General features: G+C 32.5%; 1 protein-coding gene and 1 long non-coding RNA gene across 5 annotated transcripts in view; one reads left to right on the plus strand and one right to left on the minus strand.

The window, feature by feature from the left end:
* The window catches only part of dnc (phosphodiesterase dunce), a 787050-nt gene that overhangs the window by 494961 nt on the left and 271216 nt on the right, over positions 1–20873 (minus strand). The gene's annotated exons all lie outside the window — the stretch shown is intronic.
* On the plus strand, positions 8830–19081 carry LOC143190927 (uncharacterized). The gene is made up of 3 exons (XR_013004350.1): positions 8830–8990; positions 10296–11747; positions 18025–19081. It is a non-coding gene; the product is annotated as an uncharacterized LOC143190927 (long non-coding RNA).

Here is a 20873-nt window from a genome sequence, read left to right on the forward strand (position 1 = left end):
ATAGAGGGTTCGGATGATTGACAATGGAAGGGTTGAACTTCTATTCTAGGAAACATTTGGGAGAGCATTTGGGGAGTCGGTAAGGATTAGTCATTCTTTGAAGGATTGTGTTGTGACGTAGCATAGAGCTTTGAATATCACGAAGAGTTCAGTGGTCAATGCTGAACCCTGTGCAGGGAGCTTGAAGCCTGCTGCGAGATTTAGATTTACGAAAGATTGATCATAACATTTAACTCATGTGAACTGTTTGCCTACCTCTCAATAATTATCATTTGTCTCTGTATCCATCAACTGTTAACGTTCATTTTATCTATTCCCAAAATTTTATTTAAACAAACTTTGTTACGTTTTTGTATTTAATTTTATCTTTGAATCTAGTCACTATAGTGGGGCCTTGCCAAATTCTTTTAATACTTTGACTGTATGTTTATCAGTTTATTAGTGGAAGAATATGCTTTCCTATATCTTCCAGGTTCTGCTACTGCACCTAAAGATGATCTAATCGAACTGAATGATGATGAAAGTTGAAGCAGCAATATTTGTTCTCAAATAATACTTTTATTTACATTCAAGGCTACGTTAAAAAAACAGAGAAGTCAACTCAAAATCAAAAAACTGTATTGATTAGTCGGAAAAGGCTCCCAATTTGACTTAAAATCAAAGAGAAATACTCATGACCAACGAATAGGTGTACGATAACCTCTGAAATTAAAAAATGTCTGTTAAGTTATACAGGATTTGGCTTTAAAACATGAAATAAGATAAATCACAGTAAAGTGGAATCGCTAAAGCCATTGGACCATCCGAAGAAAATCAGAAGACTGAAGGGTAGTTTAAGTGGTTTAATTTCATTTTATTTTTGACAATATATATTGATTGTACTAAGTCTATATAATGTCAGATGTAATAAAAAATGTAGTTGGTGATATCAGCTTGTTTTGTCCTCTAATTAAATGTGTTTTAATTGCAGTATAAATACTGCTTCACAAGGTAATTATTTTGTAAATAACTACACAAACATTAGTATCGTAGCATTATAATTATATATACAGTGGATATAAGAAGAAATATTTAGATCAATAAAATAAAAATACTTTATAGTTTTAATATTATCATTCTATAAATATTTGTACTACAGTGTAAAAACAAGAATTCTATTTGCCCAATTTCTAGTAGAACAATTATTTACAAGTGACTTTCGTTATCACTTGAATAGCAACTATCAATTTATAATAAAATTTTGCGTATTTAAAATACCACCGTCGCTTATTAATGCATGGAAATAATTCGAGAAAACAATTAACTTGAATAATTATCACTGCATAATAAATAGATCATTAACACATAATAATAGCTCCAAAAATAATATCGGATGTTTTCCTTTGGAGTGATAGAATATTTAATACGATTAAGTAGCATTTATTTAACACATAATGCAAGCAATATTGCTTTTATGCTTTAGTAAGCGTTGTCATATTATTAGTGCAGTATTTACGACATATTAATTTTTACAAGTTTTTTTCTGATAATGTTTTGTATGTTTTAAAGAGATATAAGTTCATAGAATAAAGAAATATAGAAGTGAAAGTTATATGGAAAAATCGGGTCCCACGTTTAAGCTTTTCGGAATCTCCGTTACGCGGCCAAAAGTAAATGAAAAATGCAACAGCTTTATGTGTTTCTCTCTATAATTCTAACATAAGCAGTCAACGGCCATTTTTAGGTGACATAATTTGTATCGTTTATTTACGTCAAGTTTTTCGGTATGTGTTTTATATATATATTTGACAATTACTTTAGATTATTCTTTGTATTTTAATTTATTAGTGTAATAAAAAGAAAACCTTAAGGGGATCTCTTATGATCTTCTATGTAGGTTCAGGAAAGTTTGTAATCATTTTAAAGATGAAGACTATAGACCAAAATGTGGAAAGCCTTGGCTGAAACAAGATGTAATTCCTACTAGTAATTTATACTTAGTTTTTTAAACATAGACTAATATTTGACAAATATCCAAAGAAACTTGAAAAGTTGGCTTTTTACTATATAGAGTCTCATTAAAATAATCGTTAATTTATTCAAGATACAAAGCTACTTAGACAATCCAATCTTATGAAAACTACCTTTGAATCTTCTTTTATACTTTACACTGGTATTTCTCCTTCTACAACTGGATAATTTTATATCCATATATTAGCATATTAAGTGATCATATCTGTCCATAAATAGCTTGTCAGGTCATCTCAAGTGTGTTTTGAGATTTTTAAATTAGATAAAAACATCGAATAAATAATTAATTTTAAATTTTATAGGGCAAACCAAAATTTTATATACTCAATGTTTTAAGGGAAATGATTGCAAGAGATGTGGAAGATTTATCTTGCTCTAGATGGCCCTTTCACTACTCAAACTTCTCTAGAAGCCTCTCATACTGTTAGTATGAAAAGAAAAATTAAAGATATGCAGCTCGTTGAGAGATATAAGTCATCACTTCAAACACTCTTAGGGAACAGAGGATTTAAATAATATAAAGATAACGCAAATATTGTTTTTAAAAGAATAACAATTTTAAAAAGCATATAATAAAATTAAGGGAGACTTCTTATTTCAATATGCATACCGGCATAGGTACTCATCCTCCTTATCATATTTAACCAAATGGAATTATTAGAGGATGTGGCAAAGAATAGCAAGACATACAAATCAAGAAAAATATACAAGCAATCAGACACACAGAAGAACATATTGATAAATGGAGAAATTGTGAACTAGTGTTATATTGACAATATGACAATGAGTGAATGAAACTTTCTGTGTATGGGATTATGATTCAGTGTTGACAATACCAAGACAAGGTGATAAGCGTGGAAACAACTGAAGGTGACTATATAGTTAATATATGGTAATTGCAGAAAATTCTATTGTTAAAAAATTGAAAAAAATTGTTCAAAATATATATGAGAATTTGTTTGAAATGTATGAGGAGTCAATTATTACTAACTATTTTGCAAATATGGCAAATTAATTAGGAATTAATTAGAATAAGAAAGGATGCAGTGACTAAATAAAATTTCATTAAGAAAAAATGTACACAGGTAGTAACATAAGAAACCAACGAGAAATACAATGATATGATAATGATTTGTCACGAAAACACAACAACGAATGAAACGAGAACTAAACATAAAAAGGTAAATATGTTCTCCAATGAAAACAAAATACATTAGTTAGTGTATCAAGCCTCCAGGAGATATTATATGTGGTTTAGAAAAGAGTTAAGTGTAAATATAATAAAATAACCATAACCTACAACTATTGTGGCTGTTTAATTAACTGTGGTTTAAGTTGTCCTATAATATATGTACTAGATGTACTATAATGTTAAAATAAATTATATTTTGTAACAGATTTGTTTCATTATTTTATTTATATTAGAAAGTTGTGATATATCGACGCTAAAAGAAACTACAATTTTTACGTTATAAACTGAGATGACGTGAGTTCACTGCTTTTTTAGATAGATTATAGCCAAAAAGATTCAGTCTTAGTGTGAGGAGAATCCTCCCTGACCAGCTTAATCGTCAAATATCAAAATAAATGAGCCATTATGGGGAGATTTAGAACAGATGGTAAGAACCAGATTTTCATCTCCAATATAATTAAAGCAATTGATGGATGTTTTGTTACAAGAATAGGACAGCAACTAGTTGGTAGTAGTGGCTCAATACCTCAATAAATAAATTATTGTAAATAAATAAATAATAATAATAATTTTAATAATAATAATAATAATATTAATGAATATTTGGGTCTGGGATTTTGATAAATAATTAACATTTTGTGTTTTATGGACTAATTATTGATTGTATTTTGATAAAATGTATAAATCGCATTTTTAATTAGTATTAAAAACTGTGATATAATAAGTTTTCTGTTCCAACGCAAAATTAACTTGGACAGATGTGGAGCTACTAAACTGTATTTTCCACTATCTAGTCCACTTGTAGGTCTTGTTGACTGCCACTTGTACATCTTCTACAATCTTAGACAGGGATACATATTTTGTCATGATAATTGTGTCGTCGGCATATATTTCAAGTACTTCTTCTTATGTAGCAGATACAGGAGTGGTTCAAAGACACTATTCTATGGAACCCCAGTCGTAACAGGTTGAGGTGTTGAGAAGGCCCCTTCATGCGATACTTTAATTTTTCTTTCGAATGGAGTCTCATCTAGCAGTCGAGCAAGTCGCTCATTTTGAAATCTCAAATACTATACCCTGTCAAAAGCTTGTGAGACGTCCAGGAATATTGCAGATAGTATTTCTTTTCTTCGAATGCCTTTTCAATAACCGCTGTTACTCTGTGCACTTGGTCGATTGTCGAGAATCCGTATTTCTATGTATTTCTATAAATGGTTTCATATGTTCTAACAGCAGTTTCTCAAATAATTTTGTCTTGTAAATCTTGTAAGATTCAACTTGTTTTGTAACATCTCCTGGTTGAAGAAGGTAAATAGTAATTTCTGCCTCAAATGCGCTTTAATTGATTTCAAATCCGACATGTACACAGCAATATCATTTTGGAAATCACATCATAAGTCGTAACAGTAAAAGAATATTAATTTTTGAGTTATGCTATAATTCTTCTTAACAACAAAATCACAGTTGGACATTAACAACAGTAACAACTTGGAGCATTTGTCGAAGATTTCTCAAGAATTCTCAAAAGATGTACTTCTGTCTAAGGCTGTAAAAAATACAGGTGGTGGTATACAAGGTCTACAAATGGATTAGAGACTCGAAAATACAGATTAGTACACTCCAAATTTGTATAATTATCATGCAATGCGGCGAAATAACAAAAACCTAATTATATTACTTCCCATATCTCCCAAGCAGAATCAGTTAGATGCCTTGAAATAGATCTCGAAGAAAGATGAAATTGGAAATATCACGTTAGACAAAAAGCAGAGCAGATTAGACTCAAAGTCAAGTAACTGTACTGGTTTGTCGGAAGATATTCACAACTTGATATAAAGTTAAAGAGATTGGTATATCAGTCATCATAAAGCCAATTGGACCTACGGGGTGTAAATATGGAGTTGCACTAAAATATCAAACCAACAAGTAATCTAACGCATCCTAAACAAAGTTATATGATTAATGAACAAACTAACGCTTATAGCAACACTAGCGACCCGCCCCGGCTTCGCACAGGTGCAATGCTGATACTAAATTAAATACACTACAGAAAAAATATGAACGTTGTATATAAAAACATAGCGGCCCGCTCCGACTTTGCACGGGCATAAAATATATATGCCTATGTCACTCAATGAAAACATGATTAAAATCGATCCAGTATTTTTGGTTCATTCATTACTGCCCTTGGCCTGCACGCATTAAATTTGGAGTAAAACAATTCCTCTTCCCCTATACTTACTATGAAGATTTCCTGCTATCTTTGGAATATCTAAATTCATACAATTTTTATTACATTACACATTTTTAAACGCAAATTTTAAATTTGTAATATCTCCGAAAATATTTGTTTAATTTACATGCTGTAAGGAACCACATTGATCTATATTAATTGCACACTGTATTTAGGGTACTTAATTCGATAAGGATTAATGCCGTATTGCTTAAAATAGCTTCGTAAAGAAGCCATTTTCTCACGTAAAAAGTAAACAATAAAAATGCTTAATGTGGGTTATCCCTAAAAGATAAACATATACCATCGTGGACTTTTTTGTAGACCTTTTTATGGTGTACAATACTGTAGTACATTAATTTGATCTAACTCGTAGGGTTAGGCAGCGTTTTTGCTAATTGCTAAATAAGCCTAAAAAATAGGCTAATTTACGACATCACGTTAGAAACCTCTAAAATTAGCAATGTTGCCTTAGTATATTATGCATGTATTATACATATAAACCTTCCTCTATCTAGTGAAAAAAACCGCATCAAAATCCGTTGCGTAGTTTTAAAGATTTAAGCGCACATAGGGATATAGGGACAGAAAAGGCGACTTTGTTTTATACTATGTAGTGATAACCAAGGAAGAGCTACCCGATGACCTTGAAATCAAATGGATATACGAAGTAATCCAAGATTTCACCTTAAAACACGAAATAAGGCTGCTAAATCATAGCAACGTGGAAGCATCACAGCTACTGGACAATACGCACGAAATCAGAAAAATGAAATGAACCAAACCACACGAACTGGTTTAGTGTATAAGTGTATTCTTAACTTTAGCTTAAGTAGTTTTAGTTTAATTAGATTTTATTAATCCCGTACCTGCCTTGCTTGTTTTTTAAGTAGCATTGTGAACTATCGACTGAAAACGACTGTCGACTGTTTAGTAATTGACTTTTTGGTTCGACTGATTTTATTACTTCTTACCGGTGATTGTTTCAGTCGACTGTTTTCAGTCGCTATTTGCGATCCGACTGATTTTCTTACTATCTACTATCCACCGTTTCAGTCGTGTACTTTTAGTTACTATTTTTAGTTCGAGTAGTTCCATTGGACTGATTTTTAACGTTCTGGCTCTGTCGTCTTAGCCGCTATAGATTTATATGTAATATATATAGTTTTATGTTTTTCTTGGTAGTTTTGGAACGATATTATTCAGAATTGTTAATATAATAGGGTAGAAAGATTAAAATTGTGAATGATAAATAATAAAATACTTTTGACTGTTTTTATGGCAATAATAGGTAATATTTCGATTACTCTCTCGATTTTTGTTAAAAAATATTTCCCTTTAATAATAAATAAAGCATTTACATTATTTTAAAAAATATCTAGTAGTTATTGTGGGATCATTTTTATTTATATCATGGATTAGTTTTTTTCTATGATTAGGTATATGTTTAATTTTTATTTAGTATTTATGGTTATTGTACATATTTGGTTTTTAGATTCTATTTGTATTGTTTATATTTATTATAGTATATTATTTGAAAATAGCAATTAACATATTAAAATACGATAAAACATTTGTGGAGTATTATTCCATTCCATAGAAAAATTCCATTTCTTTTTACAGATCCACAGAACATTCAAATATAAAAGTAATTCTACTTCGTTTAAAATAAAATTATTAATTGCATGTTAATAATATTCAATAATTGTTTTCTCCTTTTCTTTTTTAAATTTATGTGAAGGGATATGTACTCCGTCTCGCTTATACTACCCTTAGAAAATATAAACAAATATAAACTAACTACTCCAAGTAATTATCTCCGTCCATTCCTCTCTCACAATTTATACAGGAAAGGGTTCGTACATCTTCGTCTCACATCACGAATTAAAAAAAAACAGTCTAGCCGTACATTTGACAGAAAATAGTCTCTATTTTCAGTCGCTATTTTTTTTTTACTATAGACTGTTTCGACTGTTTTGCGACTATCGACTGTTTTCACAGATAATTCCCAATGCTAGTATTAATTAATTTGTAATTAAGATTGTACTAAGCATAACTAATGTAAGATGTAATTAATTAATAAAAACTGTTTAATGATTTAATCTTTTTAAAAAAATCAATGCATTACTTTTCAAAGCCATGGTCGAGAACATAATCCGAATTCCTTCTGGGAATCTTTGGTCTCCGAAACTTCCTCACGTAAAGCGGCATAACTATTCCCACACACCACACACACACAGGCACTAAACTTGTAGATTATATGGGTTTTCTCATCGGATTCACTGTTGATTCGGTCGCGGAACTGCAGCACGTAGCCGTATCGCGTATCAAACCGTATTCGAAACCTTAGTCACCAACTATCGCTTTCCATATTACGAAAATGTATAACAAAAGTCGATTCGATCGAACGTGGATATTTATAATGTCATTATAGCGGAATTAAAAACATTAATAAACACGCGGCCGACTGCAAATATCGAAACGTGCTTTTGTTTCCGATCTATATGTTTTTATTTAACTTTTTTCCTACTTTTTTGTTTGGTTCGCGGAGAAACATCGGCTTCCTACCGACCCGCGCGATTTGAAAACAATCCTCCCGAGCCTATGACGTCGCCGGTCGAACGGTCGTACAGACTGCCCTGCACCGGAATCGTATTTTCGCCCGCGGTACCGCCAAGACGACCGAAACACTAGTTTAGATAAGATAGAGAGATGATAACAGTTAATCTTGAACGTGGCGCAGTCGAAATATTTCGTGTCTTTTTTCCTGCTGCCGCCGTCGTTGCTGCTACGGCTCGCCGGCATGCTTCGTCGATCTGGCAAATTGGTTTGTAGTTTTGTTGTCGAATTTGCGCGGTTGCCGGACGTTCGCGTCATTGTCGAGGCGCGTAATTGTGCGAGAGAGCGTTCATACCGTTGTTATTGTCATCGTTTTTTTTTTCGTTCGTTGCTTGCCTAGACGAATTACAACTATAACGCAACTGGGTATTCAAATGTATTTATCAACTGTGAAATTTTTATGTTGATATTTTTTTGGAATATTGTTGGAGTTGCATAAATAGTCTACCCTAAAATGCAGTGAACTCACGTCATCAAGACGTATAATGCATTGCCTATTGCAGTTTGTAAATTCGTTTTAATACCAGATGTAAGAAAAGACAGAACGGCATTGTTGACGAATTACATAGAGGGCATCTGATGACTTATTCGCTAATAGAGGCGGACGCGGTACCGGGACCGGGCGACAGAAATGCTGAGATGTACACTTTTGTATATAAAGGCCAGGATACATTGCTCCACAACATCTCCGGATTTGGCGCATGCGCACTCTACTGTATATAATAAACCATAGAAAAGAACAAACTATATTGTTTTCCTTTTGTGATAGCGGCCCATTCTTGTCGAGTCGATCGGTAAGGTCGATCAAAACAACAAAATATTATAGAATATTTAGATTTTGTGTTACATTAATAGTTCTATAGCAATGACAATTAAATTGTTGTGTTATTCTTGATGGTCTAAAATACATTGGTTTTCAGATATGGAAGAACAAGGGTAAGTGCCGAATGTAAGGTTAAATTTTTAAAAGTTACAAAATCCAAATGGCATGAATTTTATTTATAGTAGGAATTTTAGCTGCAAAATTTATAACACATCATTTTCAACCACCTGGAATAGATAACGTGAGTTCAAACGATGTATTTTCCGGGTTATGCTTGTCTCAATCTGAACAATACCTGTGTAAACGCGACTTTTAATTCTTTATATATTCTTCATATTGTCGATCACCATTTCGAATATCTCTGAATATTCTCATAATAAGATAACTTAGATCTTTGGAATTTGGGGCATTTATGTTTTTTAAAAAGGTTTGAACCATAATACAAAATGAACTAGACTAGAATTTTTCAAATACCTGGCTACAGAAATAATTACCGTGAATGGCAACATTGTTGATATTTTTACGTAGTCTGTATTTGCCAGATGTGATATCTTAACATGTCCAAGGGGCATTATAACTACAAAAGAGATTATTTGTAAAGTACAGTTGATATTATCGTATTTGGTGCTGCCCAATCTACTATCTACCCAATCAGATAGTGAGTTTATTCACAGAGCATTCCAGTTTTCTCCTTTTAATTTCCATTTATTGTTTACTAAATCTCCATTTTCTATATGTTATTCTTCATATGTGAATGTCTATTTATTATTTTTATATTTAGTATCTTCCTATCTTCCCATAATTCTTAAATTACTGTAAAATAAATATAATAGTTTTGTAGCTGCAACTCTGAAGTATAACAATTTTACTTTACAAACCAGAAACTGATGCCAAAGTGGCCAAAATAACTTATGTATAGTTATGATCTACTGATAATTTGAAGAATACATAAACTCTACCGAAAGTGGTTCCTGTTTGCTCTTGGTGGCAGCATGTTTAGCATGTTTGCCTTTGGCTTTTTCTCTAGTGCGCATTGCGCATTCATAATAGTTGTCTATTATGATTGTTACCGACTGCTATGGACTAAGATTGTTGCTAACCATAGAGATTTGCTCTGTATTTTTGACTATCATGGCTATTTCGTCATTGCTATTGACTACCATTGTCGTTGTCTGTCACTGATATTATCAAAATTATTACAAATCAGTACAATGATCCGCCAGCATAATTAGTTACCTGTACTATTAGTCAAATAATATCATTATATTATCAGTATCATCATATTTCATTATTACCTAACATTACAAGATCTGTTGAGATAATCAGAGATCCTTGATATATCTCATCTGTGTTTCATTTCTATGTAACATTTGTCATTGAAAATTGATTGCTTAGTTACGTTTTCGTTTCGTTTTCAGAACTGCCACGCGACCACCTCGACATCCAGATCTTTCACGCCTAGAATTTGCTTTATTTATTTTGCTATTGCTATCATTTTTTTAAATATAATTTTTATTTTATTTCAAAATTAGTCCTAAATAAGTTCTTAGGTTAATATTACTTGCATAGAATCTGTATGATTGAAAGTGAGGTAGAAATTTTAATGGGACTTTGAGTTTTGTTGATTTGGTTATGTAAATTTTAGGTCTTATATTATATAAACTCACATTTATTGTTTTTTTAATGGATTAATATCTTGAAATCGTAAGTATCGTAAGTATGTTAGGCCTATAAAATATTTAAATTATTTTTTTAAGTGTATTGATCTTGAGGAGACGTTACAAAAGTTAGAAGTTGCATATATAGCGAAAATGATCTAATTGTTCTCAAAATATCGCTGCCTACTAGAAATATATCAGGCATAATTCACGATTTATACAATTATTATACAAAATCTTGAATTTATAAACAAAGCCATAGTCACTATAACAAAAATTTTACTATCTTCTTTAAAAAATATAATATTAATAATTTGTGTTCCTTAGTATTAACCGGTTACAGTATTTGCAGATATATTTAGCTATGTATATTCCGCTTCGCACTTCGTCATTATAACAGTAGCGTTAAATGACTACTCTAAACACAACACCGAATTTTTCTTACACACAAAAACTAAATGAAATTCTCTAATAATAGCAAGGCAACTGTTATTTAAATATAGAATCAGTGATCATAAATTCTAAATGAATTTACTTATCTATGCATCAAACATTCGCGTTTAAGTTCGAATGACAGCTGAAAAACGTTTTTAATCCATAAAACCATATAAATAAATAAATAAAGCATCAACCGCTGTTGCCGCAATAGGCTTAATACTTATTGATAATTAATAACGCAATATATTTAATTCGCCATAGCGAGCGTATTATCTTAAACCTATCAATCTTTAATTTTAAACATATTTATTTAATCTTGTTGTAATTTATCAATCGTGATGTCAGTAAACTGATCGCTTAAGATCGTTTAATATCGATTGCAATATTGTTAAGTACCTTGTTTTAAAATATCTAAAAAATATATCTGGTAAACCCGAATATTCTTCAATGAAATACTTAAACAAATTGAATAGACAACTAGACAATCTTGTAAATAATGTATGAAATTAATCTTCGATTTTGGATTAGTTAATAGATCAATGTTTGTATAATATATACGTGTTTGTTGTTATATATGTGACCGATAAACCTAATCTGTAATAGTTTTTTAAATTACTTAAGCTTGGCTATTTTTTGATATAACATTTTTTAAATTTAATATATCCAAATTTAATTTTAATATAATAAATTTAATTAATTTGTAAGCAAGACAAGTGGGAGATAAGTAACATATAACAGGTATTATGTGTAACAACAACATAATTCTTCTCGAGGGTGATACACTGATTATAGCGACCCTCCAATTTTACGATACCATTTTTGTAGAACGATTTGTCCTTTGCTTCGAAATAGGCCTCAGTTGCCGCGATCACCTCTTCATTCGAAGAAAATTTCAGCGATCATTCTTTGGAGATCTGAGAGCAGGACATACTCGCTGGGAGCCAGATCTGGAGAATACGGTGAATCAGGAAGCAATTCGAAGCCCAATTCGTGGATTTTGGCCATCGTTTTCACTCAATTGTGACATGGTGCATTGTCTTGCTGAAGCAGCGTTTTCTTTTTCTTCAAATTGCGGCCCTTTTTCGGCCATTTCGTCCTTCAAACGGTCCAATAACGCTATGAAATAGTCGCTGTTGATGGTCCTTCGTTTTTCAAAGTAGTGAATGAAAATTATTCCGTGCACATCCCAAAGTACAGACGCCATAAACTTGCCAGCCGACTGTTACGTTTTCCCACGCTTTGGAGCGGGTTCATCGTGTGCAGTCCACTCAGATGACTGTCGATTGGACTTTGGAGTAAAATGATGGAGCCATGTTTCAAAAAAAGTCGAGTTTATTACGCTTGATCATCTTCAAACACTGCTCCGAATCATCAACTCGTCGTTGTTCTTGCTCAAAAGTGAGCTCGCCCAATTCATTCGAATGATATAATGTACACGTTCAGTTGATATATCAGTAGTTTCATTCAAATTCAATTTACCGTCATTCAAAACCATTTTGTGGATTTTTTAATGTTTTCATCGGTAACAACCTCTTTTGGGCGTCCACTGCGTTCACCGTCTTGGGTGCTCATTTCACCACGTCTAAACTTAGCATACTAATCCTTGATGGTTGATATTCCCGGGGCAATCTTCGGAAACTCGGCATCAAACCAAGTTTTTGCTTCAACTGTATTTTTACTGCGGCAACGTTGCGTTATAAATTAATGTTTTGTTTATTGGTAATTTAAGTTTATGTTTTTATGGATGGTGTTCATATTACTTTTCCTATTCCCTATATATTTGGATTAATATGTCGTATTTTTAAGAATAATAAATAATTGTGCTAATAATAAATCCTTTAGGGCCTAATTTTTTGCTGTAAAAATTGATCATTTATTACCACCGCAGGTGCATTTAAAAAAATCTTCGATACTTTCATAGAAAATTAAAATTTTGTTAAGTAACCTAAGGTAATATAGAAATCCACGCACTGTAAGTGAATGTTGACAATAAAAGGTGTACTATTTAATGCTTCAATGTCATTTGATATCTTAAGTTCATATAAAGAATATTTTGTATGTCGCACAACATTTAATTTATTTTTTTACTTTTATTTACAATGAATAGTTTTCAGAATAAAAAAAACATCAAAGGCTTAATTTTCAAGCGCCATGTTTAAATCGCATATGTTTCAGCAGTAATAGAATATTAAAAATAAAATTCCTGTTATAGTATAAAGACCTAAGGACTTAAGGTAAACCCTAAGATCAAGGTGGAAACAATATCAAAGAATTAAAATACCACACCTCCATACTTGAAAAGGGAATGGAAAACTATTCCACAGCAAGCCAAGAAAATCGTTTTTAAATAATAGAATTGCATTCTTGAACTGCGTCCAACATGTTTATCGTGCCCGTTTCACTGCTGAAAATCAGAAAGGAAAAAGAAAGAAGAAGCTGGAAAATCTAGCTCACGTTAATTAGAGTTAAGATATATCCTAAAAACAAGAGAAAATTTACTGTATTTTAAATAAGATACCTTATAAAAAAATTAGTATGTAACGATAAAAATAAAACAATGATAAAATAAATGATAACGAATAGGGAGTTGAATAAGAATTTGTGATAAATTAGAATTTGTGATTTATTTAAATACAAAAGCACAAGAAACACATATGGTTATATACACACCACTGGTTATCATTAGTCAACTAGAACTATCTAGTAATTTTGCTTTCTTATTGTTCTTAAAGTTTAAATATAATATTTCAGATCCAAATTTAACTAAATTAGTTCGAAGCAAGAAGCAAGAACTTCGCTTGATGCCGAGTTTCTGGATACTGCCCTAGGAAAATCAACCACCAAGGATTGGTATGCTAAGTTTAGACGTGGTGAAATGAGCGCTGAAGACGGTGAAAAGAGGTTGTTACCGACGAAAACATTAAAAAAATTCACAAAATGTTAAAACAATGTTAAAATAATTATTAAATTAATAAGTACCATCTGATTGTGCCATCTGAGAAATCAAAATATTATTTCGCAACAATACACTATTATAAAAATATATGACTAATTTCATTATATCTTTTATTTTCCCAATTAGTTAATATCAATTAAAATTAAGAAACTAGCTGGCTTGGTATTAAAATATATAAAGAAAATTAAGAAGAGAGTTAAGAAACTCAGAGAATATTCATAAATTTTTCCTCAGGGCAACTATCCCACGAGTCAAAATATCATTGCGGCGTATAACCCATGCAGTAAGCATTTATCCTCGTATATAGGATTTTTTTATTTTGTTTATAAGTAAAGTATACAAACCAATACTAAAGTATAGGATTATTAATTGTTTGTTTTCTGTATAATAATCACTTATTTCAAGAGGGTTGGTATCTATCCCATATTTATTCTATATTATAAAGTTTTTTTATATATATTTTAGAGTCTCCTTTCACCGACAAGGATTTATCTGGACTGGACCTACTGTTTAACGAGTGCTCCGAACCACGGTCCACGGCATTAAGCCTACCGACTGCTGAGTGACCAACTTGGAGACCATCTCAGAATCCCAGTCTAGTTACTGATGTGAATGACAACATTTACTAATATTAAACAATCAGGATTTTTTTTTTGACACGGCCCGTCCTTTAATAGAGCGAGTAATAGAAGGTGGAGCTTCAAAGAAGCAAAAAATGAATATGTTTTGAGTTAGCATCATAAAAGTATAATAAATACGTCTTATAAAATTTATGTTAAATTAAATGCAAGTGAAATATTAAATGCAAGTTAATTTTCTCGCAAAATGCTGTATTAGGTAAATTATTTAATATAAAAGCCCAAGGCACACATATTACAACTAGTTAATATTACAACTATCACTACTCAACTACAACTATCTAGTATTTTCTTTCGTATTGTTCTTAAAGTTCAAATATAAGATCCAAACCTAATTGACAGTTTGATCCAAACCTAACTAAACCATATTCGTTCAATGGATGTTTGTCTCTTTAACTACTGGGAAAGTCCACAATCTCTCACAACCAGATATGTTGGCTAACCATTGGTACCCAACATATCTGGCATGGCTGGGATCATTTCCTTGTCGGATTTTGTACCCTTGCCTAAGAACATTTACAAATATTAAACAATCACAAACGTAAATTTACGACCATGCCCCAGCAGGATTCGAACCCGCGACTATCGCAATGGTAGGAGGACAGTCCGGTCGCCTTTACCACTACGCCAACCAAGTCGGCTATTTAGAGAGTGGTTCAAATATGTGGAGACAAACGCTGTAGATAGCGCGAATGTATGTTTTGAAGGTCGTGGCTTGAGTATGTGATATCTGGGCCTTCTTACGAACAGTGTGGCATAGTTTTCGTTGGGAGCGCATATTTCACGCGCGTGCTAGGACCATGAGTGAACGTCAGGTGCTGACCGCCGTAGCACAACGTATTGTCATTTGTTTTTTAGAGTGGCAAGGCAAAAAGATTGACATTTTTCTGCGTTTGCAAAATCAATTCAATAGTGAGGGTCTGAGTAGAGCTGCCATGTTTAAATGGGCCAAAGCATTCAAGGATAGCCGCGAAACTGTCGAGAATGAGCCGCATGATCGACCGCGAGCCAGCATCACACCAGACAACATTCGCCGCGTAGAACAACCCACTTTAATGGACCGTAGGATGTTCGAGACATTTCGGCTGAATCAGTATCGATAGTGTAGAGTCTATTATCCACGAACACCTTCAATATCGCAAAATAACGGCGCGATCGGTACAAAAAATTTACGCGGTTGAAAGTCTGACGCGATACGAGGCAGAGGGGGACGGTTTTTAACGCAAATCTTCATTACAGACGAGATATGGGTGCACTATTACACACCCGAAAGTTAGATGTCGTCTAAAGAGTGGAGGAAGAAGGAGGAAGGGGTACCGTCAAAGCGAAGGCAATCAGGTCCGAGGGTAAGGTTCTGTATACGCTGTTGTGGGACCGGCGGGGCTTGCTCTACGTCGATTTACTGCGCACCCAACGTACCATTAATGCTGCATACCACTCTAACCTTCTGAAACCACACGTGAAACCCGCTTATTGCTCGAAACGGAGGAGCATTCTAGTATGAAGTGCGATTCTTCTCCAGGATAATGCTCGCCCTCATCCAGCTTATCTCATGCTGGTTGCAATATCGAAATTAGGGTGTGAATTACTGGGACACCTCCCCTATAGCCCTAATTTACTACCCTGCGACTTCCACATGTTGGGATCACTGGAAGAACCACTCGGAGATCAAAGATTCTACAACAACGACGAGGTAGAGAAGTTTGCGCACATGGGTGCCTGAGTTGCCCAGGGAATTCTTCGATACCGACACCAAAAAAACTTCTGGAAAGATGGACAAAATGTGTAACTGGTGAGGGAAAATACTTAGAGAACTGTATTTTTTTTCAATAGCAAATAAACGTGTCAGAGTATTTTTCTCGATCATATTTGAACTCGTATAAAGATTTAAAAGTAAAACCAAGGTGAAAAATATCAAAGAAATAAATAACCGCACCTCTATACCTCAAAGGGAATGGAAAACTATTCCACACTAAGTCCAGAAAATCGTTTTTAAATAATAGAATTGCATTCTTGGACTGGGTCCAATATGTTCGCCGTGCTCGTTCGACCGCCTGACATTCCTGTAAACACACAAAACGGCAGAATGGCAAAAAACCGCCGACACATTCGGTACAGAAATGGTAAATGAAAATTTGCCGTCCCTTCTGCGATCGTAAAACGGTCCTCTACGTGTCCTACATATCACGTCGAACATCCCCGAAATACGACATCAAAATAGAAAAATGGAAATGGAATACGAATTACGAGCATGCCGTGTCCGTACAACAACGGCTCCGAATATAAAATCCCTTTTAATGTTTCTATTCATACTGTCAGGATTTTTTCTTTGATAGGGTCCGTCCTTTTATAGGGCGAGTAATAGATGGCGGAGCTTCAAAGAAAAAAAAATGAATATGTATTGTGAGTTAACATCATAAAAGTATAATAATTACGTCTTATAACATTTATATAAAATTAATTATAGGTTAAATATATAGTCTCGCAAAATGTTGCATTAGGTGAGTTTTTAAATACAAAAGCCTAAGAAACACACCACTGGTTATATACACAGTACTGGTTATTATTACTCAACTAGAACTATCTAGTAATTTTTCTTTCTTATTGTTCTTAAGGCTCAAATCTAAGATTTCAGATCCAAACCTAATTTAACTAAATTAGTTCGATGGATTTTTGTCTCTTTAACTATTAGATAAGTCCACAAGCTCTCATCAACTGTTGTCACTAATTATTTGCTGAACTTTTGTATCCAGCATAACAGGTAAATTGAAAAGAGGTCCCTGATACATAGATGATAGTACTAGAATTAAATCCATATGTTTTTTAGTTAGCCCTAAGCCTCAAAAGATGCGTGTATAAATTTAACAGCTGTCGGATCATTACTTGTGAATTATAGCATTTTGAGTGAAGCAAGTTATGTTATTGTAAAAAAATGGATAAGCGCTGTATAAAAATGGTAAGGATTTCTCGTGTTGGTAAAATATTGCTTTGTGAAGGGAAAAATGCAGTTGAAGCAAGAACTTGGCTTGATGCCGAGTTTCTGGATACTGCTCCAGGAAAATCAACTAACAAGAATTGGTATGCTAAGTTTAGACGTGGTAATTTTCATTGACTACCTTGAAAAAGGAAGAACCATCAACAGCTACTATTACATAGCGTTATTGGACTGTTTGAAGGACAAAATCGCCGAAAAACTGTCGCATTAGAAGAAAAAGAAAGTGCTGCTTCACCAAGACAATGCACCGTGTCAAAATTCCATGAAGTGGGCTACGAATTGCTTCCTCACCCACCGTATTCTCCAGAGCTGACCCCCAGCGACTATTTCCTGTTCTCATATCTCAAAAGAATGCTCGTTGGGAAGACATTTTCGTCGAAGGAAGAGATGGCCGACGAAACTGAGGCCTCTTTTGAAGCAAAGGACAAATCGTACTATAAAAATAGTATCGAAAAGTTGGAGGGTCGCTATAATCAGTGTATCGCCATTGAAGGGAATTATGTTGAATAAAAAAATAATTTTGTCACAAAATGTATTTTACAATGGTAGGCCGGGAACTTTTCAATTGACTTGTTATCTTTGTGGATGGTCTCATTTCTAATATACTATGATAATTCAATATATACCATTTCTAATATACCAAGAATGATCCGAAGAACTTTGTTTTGGTAAGTTTGGCTTCTGTTAACGTTAAATTTTTTTGTGCAGCCTCATAATTACACACCATGGGTCCACTCTGATGTCAAGATTTGTTTATATAATAACAGCTTTAGGAGGATTAGTTCTGATTATCGTTCAAGCAACCACTACTTTTTTCGAGCTTCGTATAAAGTTCTTCTCATGTCTCTTTAAGCATTTATCACTCAGCATTGTTACTGATAGCTATTTTTATCCTATATACATTTGTTTCAATATTGTTACTAGTTATAGGTAGTGCAGTGTCATCTGCAAATGTGCACATTTAGATATATTACTAGTATAGAGTAAATATAATATTGGTTCAAGCACACTACCTTGTAGTACATCCGCATAGATGCAATAGCAATAGTCGCAAATAGCATTTGCGAATCTGCCTCATCAGGCTAGGTAATTTGTTTGCCAACTTGTATTCAAGCTCTGATATATAAAGTTAACTACGCAGTAAGAAAGGAAAATATTTAAAAAAGACAGAACTGTAATGAACTAATAAAATCAATTGGGAAGGAAAACCTAACAAAATCTTTGGATACTACTGAAAAATTATTAAGCATATATAAGAAATTCCTGATATAAACTTTCAACAGTTGGTAGTAAAACTGGATAGAAACCAGAATAAAAAAATATTTAAGAGTAGTGAAATAAAAGAAGGAAAACACAGAACCACTAATTCGGGAAAGCTATAGAGAATATAGGGCAGAGTAAAGACAATATAGCAAAGAAAAATTATCCTAAGTTATAGAAAGAGATTAAGATATAGATAAAAATATTTATACGACTGTTAAAACAAAGAAAGAAAATATGAAAAAAGAAGATAATAAAGAATTGCTGAACCATGATGATAAAGGTGAAGCAAAGGATGAAACGAAACATTAATGGTGGAATGTAAAAATAGTATTAAAAGAGCTTAATCTGCTCTAAAAGAACCTATAATTTTTAAGTGACAATAGCTCTCAGATCATGGAAGAGAGGTGTGGAAGAATATGTCAATTCATTTAACATGGTAAACAAAATTTTTGCAACATTCAAAAAATTCTACTTATGGATAGTCATCATATGAGTAGTAATGGTGTTATTCTTTTGTAAGTGATGAATTATTTGCAGCATCAGTGTAAAAACCAAATTTCGATGATCTAATATAAGCAGTATATCGTGATAAGTGTTTATCCCGTATAAAATAGAACGCTAATTAAAATTTGCATTTTGTCAAAAAATTTACCAGGAATTGAACGCCTACTGTAATTTAGTTTATTTACTACCTTCGATTTTGTCAGTTCATCTTTGAGATACTGAACAAATAATTTGTCATGTTAAGTCCCCAATAAAGTTGAACAAACTGACAGTGAATAGATTTTATCAAAAGACAGGTGCACATGAGTGCTGCAGTATTATAGTGGAACATTTGCCTGGTTTTGATCGGCCATTAACGTCTTCAAATGAATATAACAATGCCAAGGAAATAAAATAGTGGCATCAAGGCTTTTTTTATGGAAAGGACAATTTTGCACCATATGACATTGTGAATGAATAGTTGACAAAGATACTACAAAAACAAATATCTTCGTATTCACCTCAAATTATGATATCGACCAAACAAAAATCCTAATTTTAATTATCAACTAGTTGCCTTGTTTATCTGATTTAGTACCGCGTGAAAAAGTACAAATTCCAGTGAAAGGAACTTACCACTCTGCGAATTAAAAAGTTATTCAAAATGATTAAAAAGCTATCAAACATCGAAATCCAGTTCAAAGCAAACAATCATTGTTAATAAAAACCTGGAAGACGGAAAGTGAACAAAATAGATGTCTTTGAATCCTGGTTCAATTTCTTCAAAAATTGACCCCTTGCTAAAGGTAGCAAACATTTCAATGCCATGAGTTTTATATAAATTAGCAATACAATTCATCTATTAGTTAGTCAAAGAAAATATCACAATACGCTTTACAATTATGTTTAATTTTTTATTAACGACTATGATTTTTAGTAAACAATATAAATTCTGATACGGAATCAATAATAATCTTCGTTGAGGAATATTAATTACTCCAAGTCAACTTTAGGAAAGCTGTACATTACAAAAATTATATACTAAAAAATAAAATACGATACTGACAAAAAAAAAGAACATAAAAATAATAACAAAACTGATATAAAAGAGAATGTAAATTTTTCAATAAATATCACCCTACTTTTGTTTGTCACTTCTAAATGATTTAATTAAAATTTCTCCTGTACCTTGGTGGTCCCCGCATTATTTATTATTACTTCACATTAATCAAATTTTCCAACATGGTAATCAATCAATTTACAGACAACAACAACATTTTAAATCACATTTAGTCCAATGATGATGTATAGCCGTCTCTTTATATAATTAGAATGGATAAAGTAAATAATCTTGTATTATTATTTTGTTTGGAAATACATAAAACATCGAATTGTTATGTAAGTCATCGATTAATAATAATATACGAGATAGATGGTAATAAAATGTCAATATTTTACTAAATAATCTATAGTTTTAGCGTTGATTTACGATGGTTTAGTGTAACGACATTTTCTTATTTTCAGAACAATACAACGTGTCACAAGTTGATGAAAACGATATATAA

This window comes from Rhynchophorus ferrugineus, unplaced genomic scaffold (genome assembly GCF_030347505.1).
Source record: "Rhynchophorus ferrugineus isolate W39M unplaced genomic scaffold, kcgeb_rfMv2 rfM2, whole genome shotgun sequence".
Taxonomy (NCBI): domain Eukaryota; kingdom Metazoa; phylum Arthropoda; class Insecta; order Coleoptera; family Curculionidae; genus Rhynchophorus; species Rhynchophorus ferrugineus.